This window comes from Pygocentrus nattereri, chromosome 14, assembly GCF_015220715.1.
Source record: "Pygocentrus nattereri isolate fPygNat1 chromosome 14, fPygNat1.pri, whole genome shotgun sequence".
Lineage (NCBI taxonomy): Eukaryota > Metazoa > Chordata > Actinopteri > Characiformes > Serrasalmidae > Pygocentrus > Pygocentrus nattereri.
The window spans coordinates 33,168,601-33,189,835 of NC_051224.1; the positions used below are offsets into that span (position 1 = coordinate 33,168,601).

The 21,235-nt window shown below is 43.0% G+C and overlaps 4 non-coding genes across 4 annotated transcripts; all 4 read left to right on the top strand.

Annotated features, from left to right (window-relative positions):
* Positions 1–7,818: 7,818 nt before the first annotated feature.
* Positions 7,819–7,890, top strand: trnap-ugg. Its single transcript has one exon. It is a non-coding gene; the product is annotated as a tRNA-Pro (tRNA).
* Positions 7,891–10,220: 2,330 nt separating this feature from the next.
* trnap-ugg lies at positions 10,221–10,293 on the top strand. The gene has a single exon. It is a non-coding gene; the product is annotated as a tRNA-Pro (tRNA).
* A 1,447-nt stretch (positions 10,294–11,740) lies between these two features.
* On the top strand, positions 11,741–11,812 carry trnap-ugg. The gene has a single exon. It is a non-coding gene; the product is annotated as a tRNA-Pro (tRNA).
* Positions 11,813–14,914: 3,102 nt separating this feature from the next.
* Positions 14,915–14,986, top strand: trnap-ugg. The gene has a single exon. It is a non-coding gene; the product is annotated as a tRNA-Pro (tRNA).
* The last annotated feature ends 6,249 nt before the right edge of the window (positions 14,987–21,235 follow it).

The following is a 21,235-nucleotide window of genomic DNA, read 5'->3' on the forward strand; positions in this document are numbered from 1 at the left end:
TTCATGTCAAGAAGACCAAGTGTCCATGTTGAGCCGCCCAGTCTATGGACGTGTTTCAAAACGCTCAAGCGTGTCCTCCACAAAGAAGCAGGAGGCAGAAGCAGAGCTTGCTGCAACTAAAGCTACCTTGAAGGTTCTAGCAGAAATGGAACAGGAAGAAAAGGAGCTTGAAAGGCTTGAGGCTGAGAATAGAAGGCAGCTAGCACAGCAAGAAGCAGAAAATGCTGAAAGACATAAGTTACTGGAAGAGAAGCGCAGACAGTTAAAACGTTTGGAAGCAACTAAAAGAATGAATGCTGCAAGGGCAAGACTTCAAGTCTACGAACAAGACGTAGGCTCAGATGAAGAAATATCAGATCTTCTTCATAACCATAACCTGCCTCCACTTAAAGCTAATGCCCTTCCAAAGTACAGCATGCCTTCACAGTCTGCCAGTAAGCTCCCCACCACGACCTATGAAGTCCCAAAGCCTACTTCTCAAGTTGCTCGCCCCACTTTTCACGATAACAGCACAACAATGCTTGCTGAAGCGGAGTCCATAAATACAATACTCTGCTGAAGCAGAGTCCATGAATACAAGCCGTCTTCCAGTGCCAGAGCCACCGATCTTTAGCGGAGACCCAATAAGATACAAGGACTGGAAAATGTCATTCCTAACCCTTATAGGCCGGAAGAACATTCCCGTAAATGAAAAGATTTACTACCTCCGCAAGTATGTCACAGGAGCGGCGAAGAAAGCAATTGAGAGTTAATTCCTTGTGGGCACTGAGGAAGCCTATTATTCCGCATGGGAAATATTAGAAGAACGATACGGCAACTCCTTTGTGGTTGCTAAGGCTTTCCACGACAAGCTGAATTCGTGGACAAAGATTGGACCCAAAGACAGTGTTGAGCTGAGAGAATTTGCAGACATTCTGCGAGGCTGTCAAGCAGCTATGAGTCATATTAAGAGTCTCGAAGTCCTAAACGACTGCAGTGAAAATCAAAGAATCCTTAGCAAGCTCCCTGACTGGCTCACTGCCAGGTGGAACAGAAAGGTAATGGAATTCGAAGAAGAAACACAAGACTTTCCTAGTTTCCACACCTTTGTTGAATTTGTGTCTAGAGAAGCCAAGATAGCTTGCAATCCGATGACTTCGCTTCATGCTCTGAAGAGTGGTGATGCTGAAAGGGCAAAGCCATCTAAGGTCCGCAATGTCGGTGCAAAGGTGCTAGCAAGTGCATCTGAAGAGAAGCCAGATGTTGAAGGACAAAGGGGCAATGCTAAGGGATGCATGTTTTGTGAGAAGACAAACCATGGCATTCAGACATGTCGGAAGTTAATAGAGAAGCCTATCAAAGAGCGAGTTAAGTATGTGCAAACAAAGAAATTGTGTTTTGCATGTCTAAGGCCAGGACACCACTCAAAGAGCTGCGAGAAGAGAAGTGTTTGCAATGTGTGTACAGGGAGGCATCCCACATGTCTGCATGAAGACCGTGCCAAGGCGGATGAAAAGGTCCAAGCTGATGGACAAAATGAGAGTGGGAAACCCTCGAAAGGAAAAGAAAAGCCTAAAGAGCAGAAACACGGTGACACAGAATCTACAACTACTGAAGTAACAAGCACAGCTATGTCTAACCAAGTCATGCACAATAGGAACAGCACATATGCATCCACAATAGTGCCAGTTTGTCTGTCAACAACAAGAAACCCAGATGCTGAAGTTCTGGTATACGCTCTTCTAGATAGTCAGAGTGATAGCACCTTCATCCTACAAGAAAGAGCAGAGACTCTCGATACACAGATGGAGCCCGTGCAATTAAAGCTTTCCACTCTAGCGTCCAAGCGGACTGTAATCCCAAGCCACAAGTTAGTTGGGTTGTAGGTCAGAGGGTTTTACTCCTCCAAGAAAATCCCTCTTCCTGTGACTTATTCGCTAGACTTTATCCCTGCTAGTCTAAGTCACATTCCCACACCCAAGACAGCAAGAGCATGGTCTCACTTAGAGCACCTTGCTGAAGAGATCGATCCTCTGATAGGCTGCGGCGTTGGACTGCTCATAGGGTACAATTGTTCTCAAGCCCTGTTGCCAAGAGAAATTGTATCAGGCAAAGATGATGAGCCGTTCACAGTAAGGACAGATCTTGGCTGGAGCATCGTTGGCTGTGTCAATCCCTGTGTTAACTATGGTGATGCCATCGGAAGCAGCCACAGAATCATTGTGAAACAAGTCACACCAAGTCTACAGTCATCTAGTGACCTAACGAATCAAGTTCAGTACATATGCAGAACCCAAGTTAAGGAAGTCATTGTTCCGACTGATGTGCTGAAAGTGCTTGAATCCGACTTCAGCGAGAGAAACGTGGAAGATGCCCATTTCTCTCAGGATGACCTTCTCTTCATCACGAAAATGGAGAAGGGCATAAAGACACAAGCGAATGGACAGCGGGAAATGCCATTGCCATTTAAAGAAGACAAGCCGTGTCTGCCTAACAACCTGAAGTGTGCAGATCATCGTCTCCGGTGTCTGAAAAGGAGATTTGAGAAAGACAAGCAGTACCACAAGGACTACGTTGCATTCATGAGTGACATCATATCCTGTGGAGATGCTGAGAAGGTTCCGGAAAGTGAATTCCAACGGGGTTCTTGCTGGTACATTCCGCACCACGGAGTCTACCATCATCAGAAACCAGGGAAGATCCGTGTGGTGTTTGACTGTTCAGCCAAGTTCGAAGGAGTATCACTTAACGACCATCTACTCACTGGACCAGAGTTGACCAATACTTTGATAGGCGTCCTCTGTCGGTTCAGGAAGGGCCCAGTAGCTGTTATGTGCGATATTGAGCGCATGTTTCACCAGTTTCGGGTCACAGCAGAACATCAGGACTACCTCAGGTTCCTGTGGTGGGACAACGGGGATATCGAGTCAGAGCCATCAGTTTACCGAATGAAAGTGCACCTATTCGGTGCAGCCTCGTCACCCGGCTGTGCGAACTACGGCCTCAAACATGTTGCCGCACAAGGACAAGGTCGATTCATTGAAGCAACAATCCACTTCATCGAAAGAAACTTTTACGTCGATGATGGCCTGATAAGTGTATCAACGCCGAAAGAGGCCATAAAGTTAGTTGCTGAAGCCAGACAGCTCTGCAGCTCTGGAAGGTTGCGCATCCACAAGTTTGTTTCCAATTGCCGAGAGGTGCTTGCATCCCTCCCGAAGGAAGAGTGTGCAGATGCGTCAAAGGGTCAAGACCTGGCTCTGGGTGAACCCCAGATGGAGAGAGCGCTAGGTGTGAAATGGTGCGTCACATCAGACCACTTCAGCTTCCGAGTGGTGGTGGACGAACGCCCACTCTCTAGAAGAGGAGTGTTGTCGACTGTGGCCTCCATCTTCGACCCCTTGGGCTTTGTCGCTCCCTTCATTCTGATCGGGAAGCAAATACTTCAACGAATGTGTCGCGACAAGGTCAGATGGGATGATCCGCTGCCAGACAATCTGAGACCACGGTGGGAGTCCTGGCTCTTGGACTTGAAGAACCTGGCAGACGTAAAGATTCAGCGATGTTATCTCCCATCAGAGTTCAAGCAAGTCCAAAGGTATGAACTCCATCACTTCTCTGATGCGAGCGTCCTGGGGTATGGAGAATGTACTTACCTGCGGGTAATCAGCAAAACAGGACAAATCCACTGCTCCTTAGTGATGGGCAAAGCCCGAGTGGCCCCGACTAAGGTCACAACTGTGCCAAGACTCAAGCTCTCGGCAGCTGTTGTAGCTGTACATATGAGTGACATGCTCAGAAAGGAGCTAGAAATAGATGCTCAAGAAGTCTTTTGGACGGACTCAAAGGTCGTCCTTGGATACGTGTACAATGATGCAAGAAGATTCCATGTGTTTGTGTCAAATCGCATCCAGCGGAATAAGGACAGCACCAGACCAGATCAGTGGAGACACGTGAGCTCAGAAGACAACCCCGCCGATCATGCGTCGAGAGGCCTGCGGGCACAGGAGCTCATTGCCTCCAACTGGTTCTCTGGTCCTGATTTTCTCTGGTGTGAAGAACTTCACCGTGGAAATGTTGAGGTGGAAGATGTAGCAGTAGAAGACCCTGAAGTACGCAATGTCTTCGTACTCAAGGCTTCAGCTACAGAAGTTTTGCTTCTGGATCGCTTCCTTAAGTTCTCCTGCTGGACAAGATTAGTCAAGGCCATTGCTCGTCTCATGCGACTTACTGAGAAGCTGAAAGGTTCAATCCCAAGAACAATTGAAGCCACAAGTCTGGTGGAAAGGAGTGATGCTGAGGCTACCATCATCAGTCTTGTTCAGAGAGAAGCTTTCACGGAAGAAATCCAAACCCTCCAACATAGGAAGGAGCTTGTTAAGACCAGTAAGCTACACAAACTGAACCCTTTCCTTGACGAACAGGGAATCCTCAGGGTGGGAGGTCGGCTGACGCATGCTGATTTGCACCATCACATCAAGCATCCAGCTGTTTTACCTGCCAAAGGTCACGTAACAAGACTGCTCATACAGCATTATCATCAACAAGTACAACATCAGGGACGTGGCATTACAGTCAGCGAGCTACGAGCCAATGGATTTTGGATACTCGGATGTAGTCATGCCGTGTCATCCTGCATTAACAAGTGTGTCAAGTGCAGAAGGTTTAGAAAGCCTACAGAGAATCAGCTAATGGCAGACTTGCCGCGCGACCGCATGGAAGAAACACCTCCGTTTACGTATTGCGGAATAGACTGCTTCGGACCGTTCTATGTTAAGGATGGAAGGAAGGAGTCGAAGCGTTACGGCCTGCTGTTTACTTGCTTATGCTCTCGTGCAGTTCATATAGAGCTTCTTGAAGAGATGACCACAGACTCTTTCATCATTGCTCTCCGTGCCTTCATAGCCATACGTGGTAACGTTCGACAACTCCGCTGCGATCAAGGCACCAATTTCGTCGGTGCCAGGTGCGAGTTCATAGAGGCCTTGAAGGAGATGGATCAAGAATGCCTAAAGATACTGGGCTGTGAGTTTGTCATGAATCCGCCGTCAGCAAGCCACATGGGTGGTGCCTGGGAAAGGCAGATTCGGACAATAAGAAGTGTGCTTACATCTATCCTGGATCAGTCCTCTAATCGACTCGATACTTCATCATTGAGGACATACTTCTATGAAGTAATGGCAATCATTAACAGTCGACCATTAACGGCTCACTTACTGAACGATCCTATGGGACCACAGCCTCTTTCACCTAATCATATACTGACAATGAAGTCCTCTATCATTCTTCCACCACCTGGAAAGTTTGAAAGAGAAGACCTCTACCTTCGGAAGAGGTGGCGCAAGGTCCAATACTTAGCCAACGAATTTTGGTCCAGATGGCGCAAAGAATATCTGCTGAACTTACAACCGCGTCAGAAATGGCAACGAAAGCGCAGAAATGCTAAGGTCAATGATATAGTGATCGTGTAAGATGACAATGCCCCAAGAACCGAGTGGAAGTTGGCAAAGGTCACAAAGGTCTATCCTGCAGAAGATGGTTGCGTAAGGAAACTGCAACTGCTGATCAGTGATTCAACTTTGGATAAAGAAGGGAAACGCATTGGGAAGCCAGTGTACTTGGAGAGACCCATCCATAAGACGGTCACCCTGATTGAAGCCGAGTGATGCTGCCACTTTTTCTTGTAATGTGTCTTGTCAGCTAGGGCTAGCCTAGTATGTAGGTTTGAGTAAAATTACAAGTGATTTGGTGGGAGTGTAGCTGCCATCGAGGTCAGAATAAATAAATAAATAATAGATTAATAAATATTAGGTTAAAAAATATAGTGTTCATAAATTCTTACATTTCTAGTAAAATAGTTAAATATTAGAAGCATAATTTCATATATTCCATGTATATTGTTTGTTTTGATAGGGGGGAACCAAAGTTTGCTGCCGCGGGTTGATAGGGTGTTACTTTTGAGGGTTATACTTGCTACATACTGGACCAAGCTAGCAGGCAGACACCTCGCTGATTACTCTGCCTAAGATCAGCAATGATTAAGGAAGATTGGATAAAGTGCATAGTGCGTTTAAGGACTGAAGATTTCTAATTTTCTCTCAAGGGAAAGCGGCCAATGAGGTACATTTAATGTTTTCTGTTAATGTAATTTTGTAAGAGTGTAAAGATGTAATGTGACGAATTTCATGTAACAGTACGGTCGCGTTGTTCCTTTGAAGTCTTTATGTGGAAATAAGTTGTTTTTTTTGTTTTTTCTTTCTGTATGTCTAACAGTTCTCACGGCACACTATCATGCTTTGTGTGATTAAAGCCCGTAATACAAAGAACGACTTGGTTTTGTAATCTCGACTTGAGACGGAATTACAGCTGGAGTCATTTTTTATGATGATCAGCGTCAAAATATTTGAGATTTGAGTTAAAGTCACTTTACAAATTAAAAAAAATGAATGAAACTTTGACAAGATGAGTTCAAAAACAGTTCTTGCTAAGGTTATTATGCAAACCTTGGGGAGTATCTGGCCACCGCCCTTCATTTTTGAAGTCGTAGTTTTCCAAGTTGAAGCTTACAGAGAAAACAATGTGAATAAACATGTGGATATTATTAGAATTGTTCATGATTTGTTTTCAGAGACTGTACATGTTTTGATCCTGTTCCTAGGAGAGGCAGAGAATCACCTCTTTAGTCTTTGAGGGGTTGACCTTTTGTGTTGCTTTAAGGACTGAGCTAGCTGGGATCCTGAATGCTGTGTCAAAAAACGGCATCTGCTGGCTTGTTGGTCTAGGTCTATGATTCTCGCTTAGGTTGCGAGAGGTCCCAGATTCAAATCCTGCACGAAACCAGCCTTTACCAAGTATGCAAAGTATGCTGACTGTAGGGAGGAAGCTTCTGCCCATAGTCTTGTTGGTGTAGGGGTAAGATTCTGTATTTTACAAAACTATGTCAAGCCGACTTGGGGTATTGGCTTGGGTGCGAGAGATCCCGGGTTCAAATCCCGGATGAACCCAGCCTTTACAAAGAAAGGTACAGGTTGAATTGAGTAGTTGCTCCTATACTCTTGTCAGGAAGAAAAAATTAATTGAGTTGGCAAAACTGGTGACTTGATTTTTGGCTCCTTGTTCTAGGGGTATGACTCTCACTTCGAGTGCGAGAGGTCATGGGTTCAAATCCCAGAAGAGCCCAGGTTTTACTTGCCATGGCTTTACTAAACATCGGAGGTGTGTTCTGCTTCTGCTGTAATCCTTTCCATAAATCCAGGTTCCTGTGGGTATTTTCTGAAATACTTTATAGTCAGAACCTTGCTACATGTAGGCAAAAGCCATGTCATTTCATTGTAGACGTATTGTTTAATTCTGAGTTTTACATATTCTGTATGCCTTTTCAGCAACTTATGCATCAAAAAGTTCATGGTCTGAATACCTGAATACAACGCAAACTTGAGGGAAAGTAAAAATGCCGCATGGCCCACACTGTTCATGGTAAATGACAACAGCAGGACGTATTCAACAAGGATTTTTGCAGAGAGTGTGACAAGTTCTGGTTTCTAAGCCCAGATGAGCTCTGGTTTAAACATGATTTAGAGACCATTCCTCTTTCATGGTTTGATCATTTGTTTTGGTTTGGGGAAAAAGCCAGCCGAGATGCCGACTGTAGGGAGGGAGCTTCTGCCCACAGTCTTGTTGGTTTAGGGGTACGATTCTTTTTTTTACAAAACTACGTCAAGCCAACGTGGGCTATTGGCGTCAATCAGATTTTCATTTTCAACCAAAATCCAACATCTGCCCAACGATGGAGTCCAAAGTCTTTCTGACATCAAATTGCCATCTTCTACCTGCAGGTTTGGCTCGTTGGTCTAGGGGTATGATTCTCGCTTTGGGTGCGAGAGGTCCCGGGTTCAAATCCCGGACGAGCCCATGTTTTTCCGTGATCTGTCTCTAGTTGCGCTGCATTAATAAATATGGTTGCTGTCTCCCACATGAAATCAGAGCAATATAGAAAATAGTTCAAATCTTCCCATATCTATCCACCTTGAAAACTCTGAGCTATTTCTCTTGATATTTAATCAATCATGTCATTGCTGATAGAGAAAATGATTTCCGAGCACAAGAAAGTTAAGACATATCTTTGAACTTTGCTGGAGTCATTTTTTATTATATTCAGCTTCAAAATATTTGAGAATTGAGTTAAAGTCACTTTGCAAATTTAAAAAAATGAATGAAACTTTGACAAGATGAGTTCAAAAACAGTTCTTGCTAAGGTTATTATGCAAACCTTGGGGAGTATCTGGCCACCGCCCTTCATTTTTGAAGTCATAGTTTTCCAAGTTGAGGGAAAGTAAAAATGCAGCATGGCCCACACTGTTCATGGTAAATGACAACAGCAGGACGTATTCAACAAGGATTTTTGCAGAGAGTGTGACAAGTTCTGGTTTCTAAGCCCAGATGAGCTCTGGTTTAAACATGATTTAGAGACCATTCCTCTTTCATGGTTTGATCATTTGTTTTGGTTTGGGGAAAAAGCCAGCCGAGATGCCGACTGTAGGGAGGAAGCTTCTGCCCACACTCTTGTTGGTTTAGGGGTACGATTCTTTATTTTACAAAACTACGTCAAGCCAGCGTGGGCTATTGGCGTCAATCAGATTTTCATTTTCAACCAAAATCCAACATCTGCCCAACGATGGAGTCCAAAGTCTTTCTGACATCAAATTGCCATCTTATACCTGCAGGTTTGGCTCATTGGTCTAGGGGTATGATTCTCGATTTGGGTGCGAGAGGTCCCGGGTTGAACTCCCGGACGAACCGTTTTACCGTGATCTGTCTCTAGTTGCGCTGCATTAATAAATATGGTTGCTGTCTCCCACATGAAATCAGAGCAATATAGAAAATAGTTCAAATCTTCCCATATCTATCCACCTTGAAAACTCTGAGCTATTTCTCTTGATATTTAATCAATCATGTCATTGCTGATAGAGAAAATGATTTCCGAGCACAAGAAAGTTGAGACATATCTTTAACTTTGCTGGAGTTATTTTTTATGATGTTCAGCTTCAAAATATTTGAGAATTGAGTTAAAGTCACTTTGCAAATTTAAAAAAATGAATGAAACTTTGACAAGATGAGTTCAAAAACAGTTCTTGCTAAGGTTATTATGCAAACCTTGGGGAGTATCTGGCCACCGCCCTTCATTTTTGAAGTCGTAGTTTTCCAAGTTGAAGCTTACATAGAAAACAATGTGAATCAAACCAGCCTTTACCAAGTTTGCAAAGTATGCTGACTGTAGGGAGGAAGCTTCTGCCCACAGTCTTGTTGGTTTAGGGGTATGATTCTGTATTTTACAAAACTACGTCAAGCCGACTTGGGGTATTGGCTTGGGTGCGAGAGGTCCCGGGTTCAAATCCCGGATGAACCCAGCCTTTACAAAGAAAGGTACAGGTTGAATTGAGTAGTTGCTCCTATACTCTTGTCAGGAAGAAAAAATTAATTGAGTTGGCAAAACTGGTGACTTGATTTTTGACTCCTTGTTCTAGGGGTATGACTCTCACTTCGATTGCGAGAGGTCATGGGTTCAAATCCCAGAAGAGCCCAGGTTTTACTTGCCATGGCTTTACTAAACATCGGAGGTGTGTTCTGCTTCTGCTGTAATCCTTTCCATAAATCCAGGTTCCTGTGGGTATTTTCTGAAATACTTTATAGTCAGAACCTTGCTACATGTAGGCAAAAGCCATGTCATTTCATTGTAGACGTATTGTTTAATTCTGAGTTTTACATATTCTGTATGCCTTTTCAGCAACTTATGCATCAAAAAGTTCATGGTCTGAATACCTGAATACAACGCAAACTTGAGGGAAAGTAAAAATGCCGCATGGCCCACACTGTTCATGGTAAATGACAACAGCAGGACGTATTCAACAAGGATTTTTGCAGAGAGTGTGACAAGTTCTGGTTTCTAAGCCCAGATGAGCTCTGGTTTAAACATGATTTAGAGACCATTCCTCTTTCATGGTTTGATCATTTGTTTTGGTTTGGGGAAAAAGCCAGCCGAGATGCCGACTGTAGGGAGGAAGCTTCTGCCCACAGTCTTGTTGGTTTAGGGGTACGATTCTTTATTTTACAAAACTACGTCAAGCCAACGTGGGCTATTGGCGTCAATCAGATTTTCATTTTCAACCAAAATCCAACATCTGCCCAACGATGGAGTCCAAAGTCTTTCTGACATCAAATTGCCATCTTTTACCTGCAGGTTTGGCTCGTTGGTCTAGGGGTATGATTCTCGCTTTGGGTGCGAGAGGTCCCGGGTTCAACTCCCGGACGAAGCCCGTGTTTTACCGTGATCTGTCTCTAGTTGCGCTGCATTAATAAATATGGTTGCTGTCTCCCACATGAAATCAGAGCAATATAGAAAATAGTTCAAATCTTCCCATATCTATCCACCTTGAAAACTCTGAGCTATTTCTCTTGATATTTAATCAATCATGTCATTGCTGATAGAGAAAATGATTTCCGATCACAAGAAAGTTGAGACATATCTTTGAACTTTGCTGGAGTCATTTTTTATGATGTTCAGCTTCAAAATATTTGAGATTTGAGTTAAAGTCACTTTGCAAATTTAAAAAAATGAATGAAACTTTGACAAGATGAGTTCAAAAACAGTTCTTGCTAAGGTTATTATGCAAACCTTGGGGAGTATCTGGCCACCGCCCTTCATTTTTGAAGTCGTAGTTTTCCAAGTTGAAGCCTACATAGAAAACAATGTGAATCAAACCAGCCTTTACCAAGTTTGCAAAGTATGCTGACTGTAGGGAGGAAGCTTCTGCCCACAGTCTTGTTGGTTTAGGGGTATGATTCTGTATTTTACAAAACTACGTCAAGCCGACTTGGGGTATTGGCTTGGGTGCGAGAGGATCCCGGGTTCAAATCCCGGATGAACCCAGCCTTTACAAAGAAAGGTACAGGTTGAATTGAGTAGTTGCTCCTATACTCTTGTCAGGAAGAAAAAATTAATTGAGTTGGCAAAACTGGTGACTTGATTTTTGGCTCCTTGTTCTAGGGGTATGACTCTCACTTCGAGTGCGAGAGGTCATGGGTTCAAATCCCAGAAGAGCCCAGGTTTTACTTGCCATGGCTTTACTAAACATCGGAGGTGTGTTCTGCTTCTGCTGTAATCCTTTCCATAAATCCAGGTTCCTGTGGGTATTTTCTGAAATACTTTATAGTCAGAACCTTGCTACATGTAGGCAAAAGCCATGTCATTTCATTGTAGACGTATTGTTTAATTCTGAGTTTTACATATTCTGTATGCCTTTTCAGCAACTTATGCATCAAAAAGTTCATGGTCTGAATACCTGAATACAACGCAAACTTGAGGGAAAGTAAAAATGCCGCATGGCCCACACTGTTCATGGTAAATGACAACAGCAGGACGTATTCAACAAGGATTTTTGCAGAGAGTGTGACAAGTTCTGGTTTCTAAGCCCAGATGAGCTCTGGTTTAAACATGATTTAGAGACCATTCCTCTTTCATGGTTTGATCATTTGTTTTGGTTTGGGGAAAAAGCCAGCCGAGATGCCGACTGTAGGGAGGAAGCTTCTGCCCACAGTCTTGTTGGTTTAGGGGTACGATTCTTTATTTTACAAAACTACGTCAAGCCAACGTGGGCTATTGGCGTCAATCAGATTTTCATTTTCAACCAAAATCCAACATCTGCCCAACGATGGAGTCCAAAGTCTTTCTGACATCAAATTGCCATCTTTTACCTGCAGGTTTGGCTCGTTGGTCTAGGGGTATGATTCTCGCTTTGGGTGCGAGAGGTCCCGGGTTCAAATCCCGGACGAGCCCGTGTTTTTCCGTGATCTGTCTCTAGTTGCGCTGCATTAATAAATATGGTTGCTGTCTCCCACATGAAATCAGAGCAATATAGAAAATAGTTCAAATCTTCCCATATCTATCCACCTTGAAAACTCTGAGCTATTTCTCTTGATATTTAATCAATCATGTCATTGCTGATAGAGAAAATGATTTCCGAGCACAAGAAAGTTGAGACATATCTTTGAACTTTGCTGGAGTCATTTTTTATGATGTTCAGCTTCAAAATATTTGAGATTTGAGTTAAAGTCCCTTTGCAAATTTAAAAAAATGAATGAAACTTTGACAAGATGAGTTCAAAAACAGTTCTTGCTAAGGTTATTATGCAAACCTTGGGGAGTATCTGGCCACCGCCCTTCATTTTTGAAGTCGTAGTTTTCCAAGTTGAAGCTTACATAGAAAACAATGTGAATCAAACCAGCATTTACCAAGTTTGCAAAGTATGCTGACTGTAGGGAGGAAGCTTCTGCCCACAGTCTTGTTGGTTTAGGGGTATGATTCTGTATTTTACAAAACTACGTCAAGCCGACTTGGGGTATTGGCTTGGGTGCGAGAGGTCCCGGGTTCAAATCCCGGATGAACCCAGCCTTTACAAAGAAAGGTACAGGTTGAATTGAGTAGTTGCTCCTATACTCTTGTCAGGAAGAAAAAATTAATTGAGTTGGCAAAACTGGTGACTTGATTTTTGGCTCCTTGTTCTAGGGGTATGACTCTCACTTCGAGTGCGAGAGGTCATGGGTTCAAATCCCAGAAGAGCCCAGGTTTTACTTGCCATGGCTTTACTAAACATCGGAGGTGTGTTCTGCTTCTGCTGTAATCCTTTCCATAAATCCAGGTTCCTGTGGGTATTTTCTGAAATACTTTATAGTCAGAACCTTGCTACATGTAGGCAAAAGCCATGTCATTTCATTGTAGACGTATTGTTTAATTCTGAGTTTTACATATTCTGTATGCCTTTTCAGCAACTTATGCATCAAAAAGTTCATGGTCTGAATACCTGAATACAACGCAAACTTGAGGGAAAGTAAAAATGCCGCATGGCCCACACTGTTCATGGTAAATGACAACAGCAGGACGTATTCAACAAGGATTTTTGCAGAGAGTGTGACAAGTTCTGGTTTCTAAGCCCAGATGAGCTCTGGTTTAAACATGATTTAGAGACCATTCCTCTTTCATGGTTTGATCATCTGCAATGGACTGGCGACCCATCCAGGGTGTATCCTGCCTTCCGCCCGAAGACTGCTGGGATAGGCTCCAGCACCCCCCCGCGACCATGACGGAGAAGCGGCTTAGAAAATGGATGGATGGATGGATGGTTTGATCATTTGTTTTGGTTTGGGGAAAAAGCCAGCCGAGATGCCGACTGTAGGGAGGAAGCTTCTGCCCACAGTCTTGTTGGTTTAGGGGTACGATTCTTTATTTTACAAAACTACGTCAAGCCAGCGTGGGCTATTGGCGTCAATCAGATTTTCATTTTCAACCAAAATCCAACATCTGCCCAACGATGGAGTCCAAAGTCTTTCTGACATCAAATTGCCATCTTATACCTGCAGGTTTGGCTCGTTGGTCTAGGGGTATGATTCTCGCTTTGGGTGCGAGAGGTCCCGGGTTGAACTCCCGGACGAACCCGTGTTTTACCGTGATCTGTCTCTAGTTGCGCTGCATTAATAAATATGGTTGCTGTCTCCCACATGAAATCAGAGCAATATAGAAAATAGTTCAAATCTTCCCATATCTATCCACCTTGAAATCTCTGAGCTATTTCTCTTGATATTTAATCAATCATGTCATTGCTGATAGAGAAAATGATTTCCGAGCACAAGAAAGTTGAGACATATCTTTGAACTTTGCTGGAGTCATTTTTTATGATGTTCAGCTTCAAAATATTTGAGATTTGAGTTAAAGTCACTTTGCAAATTTAAAAAAATGAATGAAACTTTGACAAGATGAGTTCAAAAACAGTTCTTGCTAAGGTTATTATGCAAACCTTGGGGAGTATCTGGCCACCGCCCTTCATTTTTGAAGTCGTAGTTTTGCAAGTTGAAGCTTACATAGAAAACAATGTGAATCAAACCAGCATTTACCAAGTTTGCAAAGTATGCTGATTGTAGGGAGGAAGCTTCTGCCCACAGTCTTGTTGGTTTAGGGGTATGATTCTGTATTTTACAAAACTACGTCAAGCCAACTTGGGGTATTGGCTTGGGTGCGAGAGATCCCGGGTTCAAATCCCGGATGAACCCAGCCTTTACAAAGAAAGGTACAGGTTGAATTGAGTAGTTGCTCCTATACTCTTGTCAGGAAGAAAAAATTAATTGAGTTGGCAAAACTGGTGACTTGATTTTTGGCTCCTTGTTCTAGGGGTATGACTCTCACTTCGAGTGCGAGAGGTCATGGGTTCAAATCCCAGAAGAGCCCAGGTTTTACTTGCCATGGCTTTACTAAACATCGGAGGTGTGTTCTGCTTCTGCTGTAATCCTTTCCATAAATCCAGGTTCCTGTGGGTATTTTCTGAAATACTTTATAGTCAGAACCTTGCTACATGTAGGCAAAAGCCATGTCATTTCATTGTAGACGTATTGTTTAATTCTGAGTTTTACATATTCTGTATGCCTTTTCAGCAACTTATGCATCAAAAAGTTCATGGTCTGAATACCTGAATACAACGCAAACTTGAGGGAAAGTAAAAATGCCGCATGGCCCACACTGTTCATGGTAAATGACAACAGCAGGACGTATTCAACAAGGATTTTTGCTGAGAGTGTGACAAGTTCTGGTTTCTAAGCCCAGATGAGCTCTGGTTTAAACATGATTTAGAGACCATTCCTCTTTCATGGTTTGATCATTTGTTTTGGTTTGGGGAAAAAGCCAGCCGAGATGCCGACTGTAGGGAGGAAGCTTCTGCCCACAGTCTTGTTGGTTTAGGGGTACGATTCTTTATTTTACAAAACTACGTCAAGCCAACGTGGGCTATTGGCGTCAATCAGATTTTCATTTTCAACCAAAATCCAACATCTGCCCAACGATGGAGTCCAAAGTCTTTCTGACATCAAATTGCCATCTTCTACCTGCAGGTTTGGCTCGTTGGTCTAGGGGTATGATTCTCGCTTTGGGTGCGAGAGGTCCCGGGTTCAAATCCCGGACGAGCCCATGTTTTTCCGTGATCTGTCTCTAGTTGCGCTGCATTAATAAATATGGTTGCTGTCTCCCACATGAAATCAGAGCAATATAGAAAATAGTTCAAATCTTCCCATATCTATCCACCTTGAAAACTCTGAGCTATTTCTCTTGATATTTAATCAATCATGTCATTGCTGATAGAGAAAATGATTTCCGATCACAAGAACGTTGAGACATATCTTTGAACTTTGCTGGAGTCATTTTTTATGATGTTCAGCTTCAAAATATTTGAGATTTGAGTTAAAGTCCCTTTGCAAATTTAAAAAAATGAATGAAACTTTGACAAGATGAGTTCAAAAACAGTTCTTGCTAAGGTTATTATGCAAACCTTGGGGAGTATCTGGCCACCGCCCTTCATTTTTGAAGTCGTAGTTTTCCAAGTTGAAGCTTACATAGAAAACAATGTGAATCAAACCAGCATTTACCAAGTTTGCAAAGTATGCTGACTGTAGGGAGGAAGCTTCTGCCCACAGTCTTGTTGGTTTAGGGGTATGATTCTGTATTTTACAAAACTACGTCAAGCCGACTTGGGGTATTGGCTTGGGTGCGAGAGATCCCGGGTTCAAATCCCGGATGAACCCAGCCTTTACAAAGAAAGGTACAGGTTGAATTGAGTAGTTGCTCCTATACTCTTGTCAGGAAGAAAAAATTAATTGAGTTGGCAAAACTGGTGACTTGATTTTTGGCTCCTTGTTCTAGGGGTATGACTCTCACTTCGAGTGCGAGAGGTCATGGGTTCAAATCCCAGAAGAGCCCAGGTTTTACTTGCCATGGCTTTACTAAACATTGGAGGTGTGTTCTGCTTCTGCTGTAATCCTTTCCATAAATCCAGGTTCCTGTGGTTATTTTCTGAAATACTTTATAGTCAGAACCTTGCTACATGTAGGCAAAAGCCATGTCATTTCATTGTAGACGTATTGTTTAATTCTGAGTTTTACATATTCTGTATGCCTTTTCAGCAAGTTATGCATCAAAAAGTTCATGGTCTGAATACCTGAATACAACGCAAACTTGAGGGAAAGTAAAAATGCCGCATGGCCCACACTGTTCATGGTAAATGACAACAGCAGGACGTATTCAACAAGGATTTTTGCAGAGTGTGACAAGTTCTGGTTTCTAAGCCCAGATGAGCTCTGGTTTAAACATGATTTAGAGACCATTCCTCTTTCATGGTTTGATCATCTGCAATGGACTGGCGACCCATCTAGGGTGTATCCTGCCTTCCGCCCGAAGACTGCTGGGATAGGCTCCAGCACCCCCCCGCGACCCTGACGGAGAAGCGGCTTAGAAAATGGATGGATGGATGGATGGTTTGATCATTTGTTTTGGTTTGGGGAAAAAGCCAGCCGAGATGCCGACTGTAGGGAGGAAGCTTCTGCCCACAGTCTTGTTGGTTTAGGGGTACGATTCTTTATTTTACAAAACTACGTCAAGCCAGCGTGGGCTATTGGCGTCAATCAGATTTTCATTTTCAACCAAAATCCAACATCTGCCCAACGATGGAGTCCAAAGTCTTTCTGACATCAAATTGCCATCTTATACCTGCAGGTTTGGCTCGTTGGTCTAGGGGTATGATTCTCGCTTTGGGTGCGAGAGGTCCCGGGTTGAACTCCCGGACGAACCCGTGTTTTACCGTGATCTGTCTCTAGTTGCGCTGCATTAATAAATATGGTTGCTGTCTCCCACATGAAATCAGAGCAATATAGAAAATAGTTCAAATCTTCCCATATCTATCCACCTTGAAATCTCTGAGCTATTTCTCTTGATATTTAATCAATCATGTCATTGCTGATAGAGAAAATGATTTCCGAGCACAAGAAAGTTGAGACATATCTTTGAACTTTGCTGGAGTCATTTTTTATGATGTTCAGCTTCAAAATATTTGAGATTTGAGTTAAAGTCACTTTGCAAATTTAAAAAAATGAATGAAACTTTGACAAGATGAGTTCAAAAACAGTTCTTGCTAAGGTTATTATGCAAACCTTGGGGAGTATCTGGCCACCGCCCTTCATTTTTGAAGTCTTAGTTTTCCAAGTTGAAGCTTACATAGAAAACAATGTGAATCAAACCAGCATTTACCAAGTTTGCAAAGTATGCTGACTGTAGGGAGGAAGCTTCTGCCCACAGTCTGGTTGGTTTAGGGGTATGATTCTGTATTTTACAAAACTATGTCAAGCCGACTTGGGGTATTGGCTTGGGTGCGAGAGGTCCCGGGTTCAAATCCCGGATGAACCCAGCCTTTACAAAGAAAGGTACAGGTTGAATTGAGTAGTTGCTCCTATACTCTTGTCAGGAAGAAAAAATTAATTGAGTTGGCAAAACTGGTGACTTGATTTTTGGACTCCTTGTTCTAGGGGTATGACTCTCACTTCGAGTGCGAGAGGTCATGGGTTCAAATCCCAGAAGAGCCCAGGTTTTACTTGCCATGGCTTTACTAAACATCGGAGGTGTGTTCTGCTTCTGCTGTAATCCTTTCCATAAATCCAGGTTCCTGTGGGTATTTTCTGAAATACTTTATAGTCAGAACCTTGCTACATGTAGGCAAAAGCCATGTCATTTCATTGTAGACGTATTGTTTAATTCTGAGTTTTACATATTCTGTATGCCTTTTCAGCAACTTATGCATCAAAAAGTTCATGGTCTGAATACCTGAATACAACGCAAACTTGAGGGAAAGTAAAAATGCCGCATGGCCCACACTGTTCATGGTAAATGACAACAGCAGGACGTATTCAACAAGGATTTTTGCAGAGAGTGTGACAAGTTCTGGTTTCTAAGCCCAGATGAGCTCTGGTTTAAACATGATTTAGAGACCATTCCTCTTTCATGGTTTGATCATCTGCAATGGACTGGCGACCCATCTAGGGTGTATCCTGCCTTCCGCCCGAAGACTGCTGGGATAGGCTCCAGCAGCCCCCCGCGACCCTGACGGAGAAGCGGCTTAGAAAATGGATGGATGGATGGATGGTTTGATCATTTGTTTTGGTTTGGGGAAAAAGCCAGCCGAGATGCCGACTGTAGGGAGGAAGCTTCTGCCCACAGTCTTGTTGGTTTAGGGGTACGATTCTTTATTTTACAAAACTACGTCAAGCCAGCGTGGGCTATTGGCGTCAATCAGATTTTCATTTTCAACCAAAATCCAACATCTGCCCAACGATGGAGTCCAAAGTCTTTCTGACATCAAATTGCCATCTTATACCTGCAGGTTTGGCTCGTTGGTCTAGGGGTATGATTCTCGCTTTGGGTGCGAGAGGTCCCGGGTTGAACTCCCGGACGAACCCGTGTTTTACCGTGATCTGTCTCTAGTTGCGCTGCATTAATAAATATGGTTGCTGTCTCCCACATGAAATCAGAGCAATATAGAAAATAGTTCAAATCTTCCCATATCTATCCACCTTGAAAACTCTGAGCTATTTCTCTTGATATTTAATCAATCATGTCATTGCTGATAGAGAAAATGATTTCCGAGCACAAGAAAGTTGAGACACATCTTTAACTTTGCTGGAGTCATTTTTTTATGAGGTTCAGCTTCAAAATATTTGAGATTTGAGTTAAAGTCACTTTGCAAATTTAAAAAAATGAATGAAACTTTGACAAGATGAGTTCAAAAACAGTTCTTGCTAAGGTTATTATGCAAACCTTGGGGAGTATCTGGCCACCGCCCTTCATTTTTGAAGTCGTAGTTTTCCAAGTTGAAGCTTACATAGAAAACAATGTGAATCAAACCAGCCTTTACCAAGTTTGCAAAGTATGCTGACTGTAGGGAGGAAGCTTCTGCCCACAGTCTGGTTGGTTTAGGGGTATGATTCTGTATTTTACAAAACTACGTCAAGCCGACTTGGGGTATTGGCTTGTGTGCGAGAGGTCCCGGGTTCAAATCCCGGATGAACCCAGCCTTTACAAAGAAAGGTACAGGTTGAATTGAGTAGTTGCTCCTATACTCTTGTCAGGAAGAAAAAATTAATTGAGTTGGCAAAACTGGTGACTTGATTTTTGGCTCCTTGTTCTAGGGGTATGACTCTCACTTCGAGTGCGAGAGGTCATGGGTTCAAATCCCAGAAGAGCCCAGGTTTTACTTGCCATGGCTTTACTAAACATCGGAGGTGTGTTCTGCTTCTGCTGTAATCCTTTCCATAAATCCAGGTTCCTGTGGGTATTTTCTGAAATACTTTATAGTCAGAACCTTGCTACATGTAGGCAAAAGCCATGTCATTTCATTGTAGACGTATTGTTTAATTCTGAGTTTTACATATTCTGTATGCCTTTTCAGCAACTTATGCATCAAAAGGTTCATGGTCTGAATACCTGAATACAACGCAAACTTGAGGGAAAGTAAAAATGCCGCATGGCCCACACTGTTCATGGTAAATGACAACAGCAGGACGTATTCAACAAGGATTTTTGCAGAGAGTGTGACAAGTTCTGGTTTCTAAGCCCAGATGAGCTCTGGTTTAAACATGATTTAGAGACCATTCCTCTTTCATGGTTTGATCATCTGCAATGGACTGGCGACCCATCTAGGGTGTATCCTGCCTTCCGCCCGAAGACTGCTGGGATAGGCTCCAGCACCCCCCCGCGACCCTGACGGAGAAGCGGCTTAGAAAATGGATGGATGGATGGATGGTTTGATCATTTGTTTTGGTTTGGGGAAAAAGCCAGCCGAGATGCCGACTGTAGGGAGGAAGCTTCTGCCCACACTCTTGTTGGTTTAGGGGTACGATTCTTTATTTTACAAAACTACGTCAAGCCAGCGTGGGCTATTGGCGTCAATCAGATTTTCATTTTCAACCAAAATCCAACATCTGCCCAACGATGGAGTCCAAAGTCTTTCTGACATCAAATTGCCATCTTATACCTGCAGGTTTGGCTCATTGGTCTAGGGGTATGATTCTCGCTTTGGGTGCGAGAGGTCCCGGGTTGAACTCCCAGACGAACCCGTGTTTTACCGTGATCTGTCTCTAGTTGCGCTGCATTAATAAATATGGTTGCTGTCTCCCACATGAAATCAGAGCAATATAGAAAATAGTTCAAATCTTGCCATATCTATCCACCTTGAAAACTCTGAGCTATTTCTCTTGATATTTAATCAATCATGTCATTGCTGATAGAGAAAATGATTTCCGAGCACAAGAAAGTTGAGACATATCTTTAACTTTGCTGGAGTCATTTTTTTATGATGTTCAGCTTCAAAATATTTGAGATTTGAGTTAAAGTCACTTTGCAAATTTAAAAAAATGAATGAAACTTTGACAAGATGAGTTCAAAAACAGTTCTTGCTAAGGTTATTATGCAAACCTTGGGGAGTATCTGGCCACCGCCCTTCATTTTTGAAGTCGTAGTTTTCCAAGTTGAAGCTTACATAGAAAACAATGTGAATCAAACCAGCCTTTACCAAGTTTGCAAAGTATGCTGACTGTAGGGAGGAAGCTTCTGCCCACAGTCTTGTTGGTTTAGGGGTATGATTCTGTATTTTACAAAACTACGTCAAGCCGACTTGGGGTATTGGCTTGGGTGCGAGAGGTCCCGGGTTCAAATCCCGGATGAACCCAGCCTTTACAAAGAAAGGTACAGGTTGAATTGAGTAGTTGCTCCTATACTCTTGTCAGGAAGAAAAAATTAATTGAGTTGGCAAAACTGGTGACTTGATTTTTGGCTCCTTGTTCTAGGGGTATGACTCTCACTTCGAGTGCGAGAGGTCATGGGTTCAAATCCCAGAAGAGCCCAGGTTTTACTTGCCATGGCTTTACTAAACATCGGAGGTGTGTTCTGCTTCTGCTGTAATCCTTTCCATAAATCCAGGTTCCTGTGGGTATTTTCTGAAATACTTTATAGTCAGAACCTTGCTACATGTAGGCAAAAGCCATGTCATTTCATTGTAGACGTATTGTTTAATTCTGAGTTTTACATATTCTGTATGCCTTTTCAGCAACTTATGCATCAAAAAGTTCATGGTCTGAATACCTGAATACAACGCAAACTTGAGGGAAAGTAAAAATGCCGCATGGCCCACACTGTTCATGGTAAATGACAACAGCAGGACGTATTCAACAAGGATTTTTGCAGAGAGTGTGACAAGTTCTGGTTTCTAAGCCCAGATGAGCTCTGGTTTAAACATGATTTAGAGACCATTCCTCTTTCATGGTTTGATCATCTGCAATGGACTGGCGACCCATCTAGGGTGTATCCTGCCTTCCGCCCGAAGACTGCTGGGATAGGCTC